This window comes from Anolis sagrei, chromosome 7, assembly GCF_037176765.1.
Source record: "Anolis sagrei isolate rAnoSag1 chromosome 7, rAnoSag1.mat, whole genome shotgun sequence".
Lineage (NCBI taxonomy): Eukaryota > Metazoa > Chordata > Lepidosauria > Squamata > Dactyloidae > Anolis > Anolis sagrei.
Window position 1 is genome coordinate 19,680,298 of NC_090027.1, and position 9,614 is coordinate 19,689,911.

General features: G+C 43.8%; 1 long non-coding RNA gene across 1 annotated transcript; it reads right to left on the reverse strand.

The window, feature by feature from the left end:
- Nucleotides 1-407: 407 nt before the first annotated feature.
- Nucleotides 408-8,776, reverse strand: LOC137097511 (uncharacterized). Its single transcript, XR_010910241.1, has 2 exons — nucleotides 8,582-8,776; nucleotides 408-525 (listed from the first exon to the last, which is right to left on the reverse strand). It is a non-coding gene; the product is annotated as an uncharacterized lncRNA (long non-coding RNA).
- Nucleotides 8,777-9,614: the final 838 nt, after the last annotated feature.

Here is a 9,614-nt window from a genome sequence, read left to right on the forward strand (position 1 = left end):
TTGGATTTCAACTGTTTCAAAGTCTTTTGCTAGTGTTGTTAGGTCAAGGTCATCCGCATATATAAAGCTCTTTATGAGTGGTGGTTGTGGCTGATCGTTAGTATATTAATCGAGGTCAGTGCAAGAACGCTGCCTTGGGGGACTATCTTGAACTGCTGAAAGGTTCAAATGCCTTTGGGTTTGTTGGATGGGGCTATCATGTTTCTGATGCTGAAATCAGATGAAGCTGTCAGCCCAGCTCACCTCTGTCCATAAAATGAAGGGATGTTCTTTTATATCCTTTGCTTCAGCCTGAAAAAATGTTTTTGCTCAATCCTACCTCGATCATGCATAGGCTTCAAAAGATGAAGACAACTAGGAAAATAACTACTCCACACAAACAAGCAAACACACCAGAATCCACGTGCTGCAGGAAAAACAGATCAGTTTATTGAAGGGCATGTCAACATCTTCAATTTGACAGGTGATGCAATTTGGAAAGCATTGTGGTTTTTTCCATGATTTTATTTTTCAGGTCCTGGCGATCTGTTAATGGGTTAGAAAACATCAAAATCTATATAGTAAAATTTTCATTCTGTGAAAAGAAAAAAAGAGTATCTGAAGTCATAGAATCATAGAATCAAAGAGTTGGAAGAGACCTCATGGGCCATCCAGTCCAACCCCCTGCCAAGAAGCAGGAATATTGCATTCAAATCACCCCTGACAGATGGCCATCCAACTTCTGTTTAAAAGCTTCCAAAGAATGGAAAAGAAGGCCAGATTAGGAGCACAAAGGTTAACACGTGCTTCCCCCCCCCCCCGCCCCTTCTACAATGCTTCAGAACAGGTGTGATTTTTAAAAGCCTGAAACAGCTGATTGGGCTGTCAAACAGACACACAGATGGCTCAAGGGAAGTACAAATTTATTTATTTATTTATTTATTTATTATTTAAACTTATATGCCGCCACTCCCCTGGGGCTCGGAGCGGCTTACAAGAATGGCTAAAATCTAACAAAATTTAAAAGCAATTTAAAACAATTTAAAAGCAACACTATCAAACATTAAAAGCCTGTTGAAACAGGTATGTCTTACATGCCCTGCGGAAAGCTGGTAAGTCCCTCAAGGCACGGACTTCAGGTGGCAGAGTATTTCAGAGTGATGGTGCCACTGCTGTGAAGGCTCTGCGTCTGGTTGCTGTTAGACGCAAGGTCTTGACACTGGGGGCTTCCAATAGATCTTGGTCCTCAGAATGGAGGGATCTCTGGGGTTGGTAGGGGGTGAGGCGGTCCCTCAGGCCCCAGACCATGCAAGGCCTTAAAGGTGAGTACCATCACTTTGAAAGTGATCCGGTGCTCAATTGGTAACCAATGTAGCTGTAGTAAGATTGGGGTTATGTGGCATTTCATCGGAATTCCCGCAAGAAGCCGAGCAGCTGCATTTTGTACCAACTTGAGCTTCCGGATCACCGACAGAGGAAGGCCAATGTAGAGGGCATTACAGTAGTCCAGTCTTGAGATGACCGTGGCCTGGATCACCGTAGCTAGGTCGTCCCTGGACAGGGAGGGGGCCAGCCGTCTAGCCTGCCGCAGATGAAAAAAGGTGGTTCTGCTAACGGCGGAGACCTGGGCCTCCATCGTCAGCAGAGGGTCCAAAAGGACTCCCAGACTTTTTACCAATGATGACGGGCATAGCACCTCGCCATCCAGGGTAGACAGCTGGATGTCCCCACTGCCCGGTTGACCCAGCCATAGGATCTCCGTCTTTGCGGGATTCACCCTCAACCTGCTGGCACGCAGCCATCCAGTAACGGCCTTGAGACACTGATGGAAACAATCGGGTACAGAGTCCGGTCAGCCTTCCATCTTCAGCACCAGCTGAGTGTCATCGGCATACTGATAACACTCAAGCCCAAAACCTCGAACCAGCTGAGCAAATGGAGAGCAATACTTTACACTTTATAATATTAAATTGATGTTGAATTAAGAATTCAAAGAATAGAGAGATCTGACTGACTTTTTGCTTTTTAATCCCCTCTGTTGTGTATTGGACTTTATATTCACACATGTGAATCTGATTGTGTTTATATTAATATACTAGCCGTACGCTGCCACACGTTGCTGTGGCCCAGTCTGGTGATCTGGAAAATAAAGTAATGTGAAAGTGTTGGTTTCTAATATATGTTATTTCCTTCTGCTTGTGGGTAAGCATTATTTCTTGCTGATTCTTTGTCAGTGTTGATGTAGAGATTGTCTGGTTTGCCTACTCTAGAACAAGCAACATATCATTCTCTCTCTTTAGGGGTACCTTTCAAATCTAGGATACTATATCTGTGTGTGTGAATCACATATATCTGTCTATTTATTTATTTATTTATTTACGATATTTATATGCCACCCTTCTCACCCCGAAGGGGACTCAGAGCAGCTTACAAAGTATATATACATACAATATATTATTAGTTTAGTACAATATCAGTTTTAAATATTGCTATATTGTACTATATCAATACTGCAATAGACTGCAATATTATTAGTAATATTACATGTAATATAAATATATAATTATAATATCTTCTATATCTAGAGCTGGATGTCTCTTTGTCAGGAGGGCTTTGATTACGTTTTTTTGCCCTGGTGAAGGGAGTTGGACTGGATGGCCTTAAGTATTTTCTGTTGGTCATGGGGGTTCTGTGTGGGAAGTTTGCCCCAATTTTGTCATTGGTGGGGTTCAGAATGCTCTTTGATTGTAGGTGAACTATAAATTCCAGTAACTACAAATCCCAAATGTCAAGGTCTTTTTCCCCCAAACTCCATTTATGTGCATATTTGGGCATATGGAATATTTGTGACAAGTTTGGTCCAGATCCATCATTGTTTGAGTGCACAGTGCTCTCTGGATAGAGGTGAACTACAACTCCCAAACTCAAGGTCTATGCCCACCAAATCTTTCCAGTGTTTTCTATTGGCCATGGGAGTTCTGTGTGCCAAGTTGGGTTCAATTCCATCATTGGTGGAGTTCAGAACCTTTGATTGTAGGTGAACTATAAATCCCAGCAACTACAACTCCCAAATGACAAAATCAATTTTTGAGTGGTGGTCACTTGTTGGCCTGATAGATGCCTTGTGTCCAAATTTGGTATCAATTCGTCCAGTGGTTTTTGAGTTATGTTAACCCCACAAACGAACATAACATTTTTATTTATATAGATTTGCATGTACGCATATACAATCCAGCACATGGCGGGGATCATATTCTGGGACTGACAGGTCTATGTGCAGACCTGTTGTCAGGTCCCAGGAGTTTTTGTCTTGGGGTCCTTCCACATAGCCCTATATCCCAAAATATCGAGTCAGAAATCACACAGTTTCTGCTTTGAACTTGGTTATCTGAGTCCACACTCGGAGAATGTGGGATTTTCTGCCTTGATATTCTGGGATATAGGGCTGTGTTGAAGGGCCCTTAGACTTAAAACATCTATTTTGGTGCTGTCTAGAAATGCCCTAAGATTTTAGAAGAGGGCGGTGAGCTCATGCCCTTCCAGATGTTGAAGAACTATTATCCTGTCATCCTCCACCATTGACCAAGCTATCTAGTTATTTAACATCTACATGAAGCCGCTGGAGGAGATCATTTGGAGTTTCGGAATGAGATGTTATCTCTATGCAGATGATGTCGAAATCTGTCACTCCTTCTCACCTGTCACCAAGGAGGCTGTGCAGACCCTGAACCGGTGCTTGGCTGCTGTGTCAGACTGGATGAGAGCTAACAAATTGAAACTGAATCCAGACAAGACAGAGGTCCTACTGGTCAGTCGTAAGGCCGAACAGGGCATAGTGTTACAGCCTGTGTTGGACGGGGTTCCACTCCCCCTGAAGACGAAGGTTCACAGTTTGGGAGTGATCCTGGACTCATCGCTGAGCCTGGAACCCCAGGTCTTGGCAGTGGCCGGGAGAGCTTTTGCACAATTAAAACTTGTGCGCCAGCTGCGCTCGTACCTTGGGAAGTCGGATCTGGCCACGGTGGTCCACACTCTTGTTACATCCTGGATAGACTACTGCAACACACTCTACGTGGGGTTGCCTTTGAAGACTGTTCGGAAACTTCAATTAGTCCAGCGGGAGGCAGCCAGATTGCTCACTGGAGCGTCATACAGGGAGCACACCACCCCCCTGCTGTATCAGCTCCACTGGCTGCCGATCCAGTTCCGAGCACAATTCAAAGTGCTGGTTTTGACCTACAAAACCCTATACGGTTCCGGCCCAGCATATCTGTCCGAACACATCTCCCTCTACGTCCCACGTCGGAGTTTGAGATCCTCTGGGGAGGCCCTGCTCTCGGCCCTGCCTCTGTCACAAGTGAGATTGGCGGGGACGAGGAGCAGGGCCTTCTCAGTGGTGGCCCCTCACCTATGGAATTCACTCCCCGGGGAAATTAGATCAGCGACATCCCTCCTTTCCTTTAGAAACATGGATGTGGGACCAGGCGTTTGGGCAATCTGGCAGATAAATAAAGGACTACGACGACGGATAGGAATAGACAATGTGGAACGAAGTATAGTCTGTGCTTTAGATTGGCTATTGACTGTGATATATATTGTTGTTTTAATTGTTTAACCGTTTAACTATGGTTTTGTACATTATGTGTAATTTGTATAGGCATCGAATTGTGCCTTTTTTGTAAGCCGCCCTGAGTCCCCCCTGAGAAGGGCAGGGTAGAAGTATACGAAATAAATAGATAAATAAATAAATAAATAAATAATAGGACTCAACAGAAATTGAGCAAGAGAACATCTGGAGTTACACAAGGTCCCCAGCCAGAGCATTCATATCAATAAGGTTAGGAAAAAAAATTATGTCTAAACTTCAGCAAGATGCTAGATTACCTGAAGGGTGAGATTTGAACCAAACTGTCCTGATCTAGCATCGCTTTTTATTTATTTATTTATTTATTTATTTATTTATTTATTATATTTGTATACCGCTTTTCTCAGCCCTCGGACAACTCAAAGCGGTTAACAATAGCAAAATTCAATGCTCAGAACAACACAAAACAGTTAAAAACAATTAAAACAGTAGCATATTAAACAATTAATTATACATCAATAAACATCTCGTTAGCGTCTCATAATTAGAATCAGGATCCAGTTTCATCATCCAATTGTTCCATATTCCTATATTTGTTACACTGCCTATTCAAATGCCTGCTCGAACAACCAGATCTTCACTTTCCTCCGGAATGATAACAAGGAGGGAGCCGATCTAATATCTGTAGGAAGGGCGTTCCACAGCCAAGGGGCCACCACTGAGAAGGACTTGTCTCTTGTCCCCGCCAGACGTACTTGTGACACAGGTGAGACCGAGAGCAGGGCCTCCCCAGACAATCTTAATGTCCTAGTGCAGTGGTTCTCAACTTGTGGGTCCCCAGATGTTTTTGGCCTTCACCTCCCAGAAATCCTAACAGCTGGTAAACTGGCTGGGATTTCTGGGAGTTGTAGGCCAAAAACATCTGGGGACCCCAGATTGAGAACCATTGTCCTAGTGGGTTCATAGGAGGAGATGCATTTGGACAGGTAAGTTGGGCCCGAACCATTTAGGGCTTTATAAGCTAAAGCCAGCACTTTGAATTGTGCCCAGTAGCAAACTGGCAGCCAGTGGAGCTGGCACAACAGAGGAGTTGTATGCTCCCTGAGCGCTGCTCCTTTTAGTAACCTGGCTGCTGTCCGTTGGACCATTTGAAGCTTCCAGGCTGTCCTCAAAGGCAACCCTACGTAGAGAGCGTTGCAGTAGTCTATACGGGATGTAACCAGAGTGTGGACTACTGTGGCCAAGTCAGACTTCCCAAGGTACGAGTGCAGCTGGCACACAAGTTTTAACTGTGCAAATGCTCCCCTGGTCACCGCCAAAATCTGGGGTTCCAGGCTCAGCGATGAGTCCAGGATCACACCCAAGCTGCGAACCTGCGTCTTCAAGGGGAGTGTGACCCCGTCCAACACAGGCTGTAACCCTATGCCCTGTTCGGCCTTGCGACTGACCAGGAGGACCTCTGTCTTGTCTGGATTCAATTTCAGTTTGTTTGCCCTCATCCAGACCGTCACAGTGGCCAAGCACCGGTTCAGGACCTGAACAGCCTCCTTAGTAGCAGGTGGAAAGGAATGACAGAGTTGGACATCATCTGTGTACAGATGACATCACACCCCGAAACTCCGGATGATCTCTCCCAGCGGCTTCATGTAGATGTTAAACAACATGGGAGACAGTATTGAACCCTGAGGAACCCCACAAGACAAAGGTTGTGGGGTTGAACAAGTGTCTCCCAATAACACCTTCTGAGATCGGCCCTCAAGGAAGGACCGGAGCCACTGCAAAGTAGTACCTCCAAGACCCATTCCAACGAGGTGTCCCAGAAGGATACTGTGGTCGACGATATTGAAGGCCTCTGAGAGGTCCAGCAGAACCAACAGGGACACACTCTCCCTGTCTAGCTCCCGGCGTAGATCATCAACTAAGGTGACCAAGACTGTCTTGGTTCCATGCCCCAGTCTAAAGCCAGATGGCGATGGATCCAGATAATCCGTGTCTTCCAAGAATACCTGGAGTTGTGAAGCCACCACACGTTCCAAGACTTCGCCCAAAAAGGGGACATTGGAAACTGGCCGATAGTTGTTGAATTGGGCTTGAATCCAGTGATGGTTTTTTCAACAGTGGTTTTTTTAAAATGCAGAATGGGTTCATATGTGTTGCAAATCATGACAGAAGAGTACGTTTTAGAGATGTGACATACTGCAGCAAGTCTATGTCATCCTCAAGCGTGATGCACGTTGCACCTCATTTCTATCCAATGAGAAAACTAAATGTTCCAGTTTCACAGAAAGAGAGGCTATTACATTGCTAGATCTGAAAGAGTTAATCTATATAAATAAAAACGTCATATTTGTTTGTGGGATTAACAGAACTCAAAAATCACTGGACGAATTGACACCAAATTTGGACACGAGACACCTAATGTATGTCCTTCACTCAATAAATATTGATTTTGTCATTTGGGAGTTGTAGTTGCTGGGATTTATAGTTCACATACAATCAAAGAACATTCTGAACCCCACCAACGATGAAATTGAACCAAACTTGGCACACAGCTCTCCCATGACCAACAGAAAATACTGGAAGGGTTTGGTGGGCAGTGTCCTTTGGTTTTGGAGTTGTAGTTCACCTACATCCAGAGATCACTGTGGACTCAAGCAATGATGGATCTGGACCAAACTCTACAAGAATACTCAATATGCCCAAATGTGAAATTGAACCAAACTTGGCACACAGTTCTCCCATGACCAACAGAAAATCCTGGAAGGGTTTGGTAGGCAGTGTCCTTTGGTTTTGGAGTTGTAGTTCACCTACATCCAGAGATCACTGTGGACTCAAGCAATGATGGATCTGGACCAAACTCTAAAGAATACTCAATATGCCCAAATGTGAAATTGAACCAAACTTGGCACACAGCTCTCCCATGACCAACAGAAAATACTGGAAGGGTTTGGTGGGCAGTGTCCTTTGGTTTTGGAGTTGTAGTTCACCTACATCCAGAGATCACTGTGGACTCAAGCAATGATGGATCTGGACCAAACTCTAAAGAATACTCAATATGCCCAAATGTGAAATTGAACCAAACTTGGCACACAGCTCTCCCATGACCAACAGAAAATACTGGAAGGGTTTGGTAGGCAGTGTCCTTTGGTTTTGGAGTTGTAGTTCACCTACATCCAGAGATCACTGTGGACTCAAGCAATGATGGATCTGGACCAAACTCTAAAGAATACTCAATATGCCCAAATGTGAAATTGAACCAAACTTGGCACACAGCTCTCCCATGACCAACAGAAAATACTGGAAGGGTTTGGTGGGCAGTGTCCTTTGGTTTTGGAGTTGTAGTTCACCTACATCCAGAGATCACTGTGGACTCAAGCAATGATGGATCTGGACCAAACTCTACAAGAATACTCAATATGCCCAAATGTGAAATTGAACCAAACTTGGCACACAGTTCTCCCATGACCAACAGAAAATCCTGGAAGGGTTTGGTAGGCAGTGTCCTTTGGTTTTGGAGTTGTAGTTCACCTACATCCAGAGATCACTGTGGACTCAAGCAATGATGGATCTGGACCAAACTCCACAAGAATACTCAATATGCCCAAATGTGAAATTGAACCAATCTTGGCACACAGCTCTCCCATGACCAACAGAAAATACTGGAAGGGTTTGGTGGGCAGTGTCCTTTGATTTTGGAGTTGTAGTTCACCTACATCCAGAGATCACTGTGGACCCAAGCAATGATGGATCTGGACCAAACTCTAAAGAATACTCAATATGCCCAAATGTGAACACTGGTGGAGTTTGGGGAAAATAGAATCATGACATTTGGGAGTTGTAGTTGCTGGGATTTATAGTTCACCTACAATCACAGAGCATTCTGAACCCCACCAACGATAGAATTGGGCCAAACCTCCCATACAGAATCCCCATGTGGGCTACAGCAACGCATGTCAGGGGACGGCTAGTGATTTTTGTTGTTTACTGGGAAAGGTCATAAAACATCTCTATACTTACCAGTGCTTCAACTACACTGCGCAATGCAATCCTGTTCAGATCCAAACTTATTGGCATTGCCATCACAGCCACCAAATTCGAACTTTTCGCACTTCTGGGTGTTAACATTGTAGTAATACATGGGCACACTTGCTCGACATTTCCCATAATCCTTAGGAAGTTGACATATTTCAGGTACTGCAGAATAAAAAAGGAATAAAGTTTGGATATATTGTTGTGGTCCTTTCTCAAAGCAGAGCTAGAAAGGGACGAAATATCCTAAAGTGCCAGATCCTATCTGAACTTAAGCCTTGGGTAGAAGTAGAAGTGGAGACTGTGTTGAAGGAGCAAAAATTCTACTGAAATTGAGCAAAATGGTTAACCCTTTCCAACCTGTTATCAATATCTGTGGTGCACACGTATACAGTTGCAAAAAGTGAGGGGAACAAGCTGCATTTCAATAAAGAAACAATGGCACACAGCAGTGCAATATTCCCCAGTGTTTAAAGCTCTCCTCTCCAAAAGAACAAGGCACTCGTGCCAATGTGCTAAATGCCCAGCCAAGCATCTCTACTGCAAAATGGTTTTGTGGAGCTCCACTAGTGTAGCTCTGGAGGAGATTAGTACACTTATTTTATTTATTTATTTACGACATTTATATGCCGCCCTTCTCACCCCAAAGGGGACTTAGAGCGACTTACAAGATATACTGTATATACATACAATATATTATATTATTAGCATGGTGCAATATCAATATTATATATTATTTTATTGTACTATACCATTATAGTGTAATATTATTAGTAATACTACATGTACTATAAATATATAATTATAATATCATATTAGTAGTAGTAGTAGTAGTATTATATTGCATTGCATTATAATATTATCAATATTATGTGTATATACAATATATTATATTATTAGAATAGCACAGGAGACAAGATGGAATCGTCCCCTGGCCCTCTCTCTCTCTTCACTCTGGCCCAACAGCAGTTGCTGCTGGGGGGGGAGGGGTCCCCAGCTGATGACATATGCAGGAGACAAG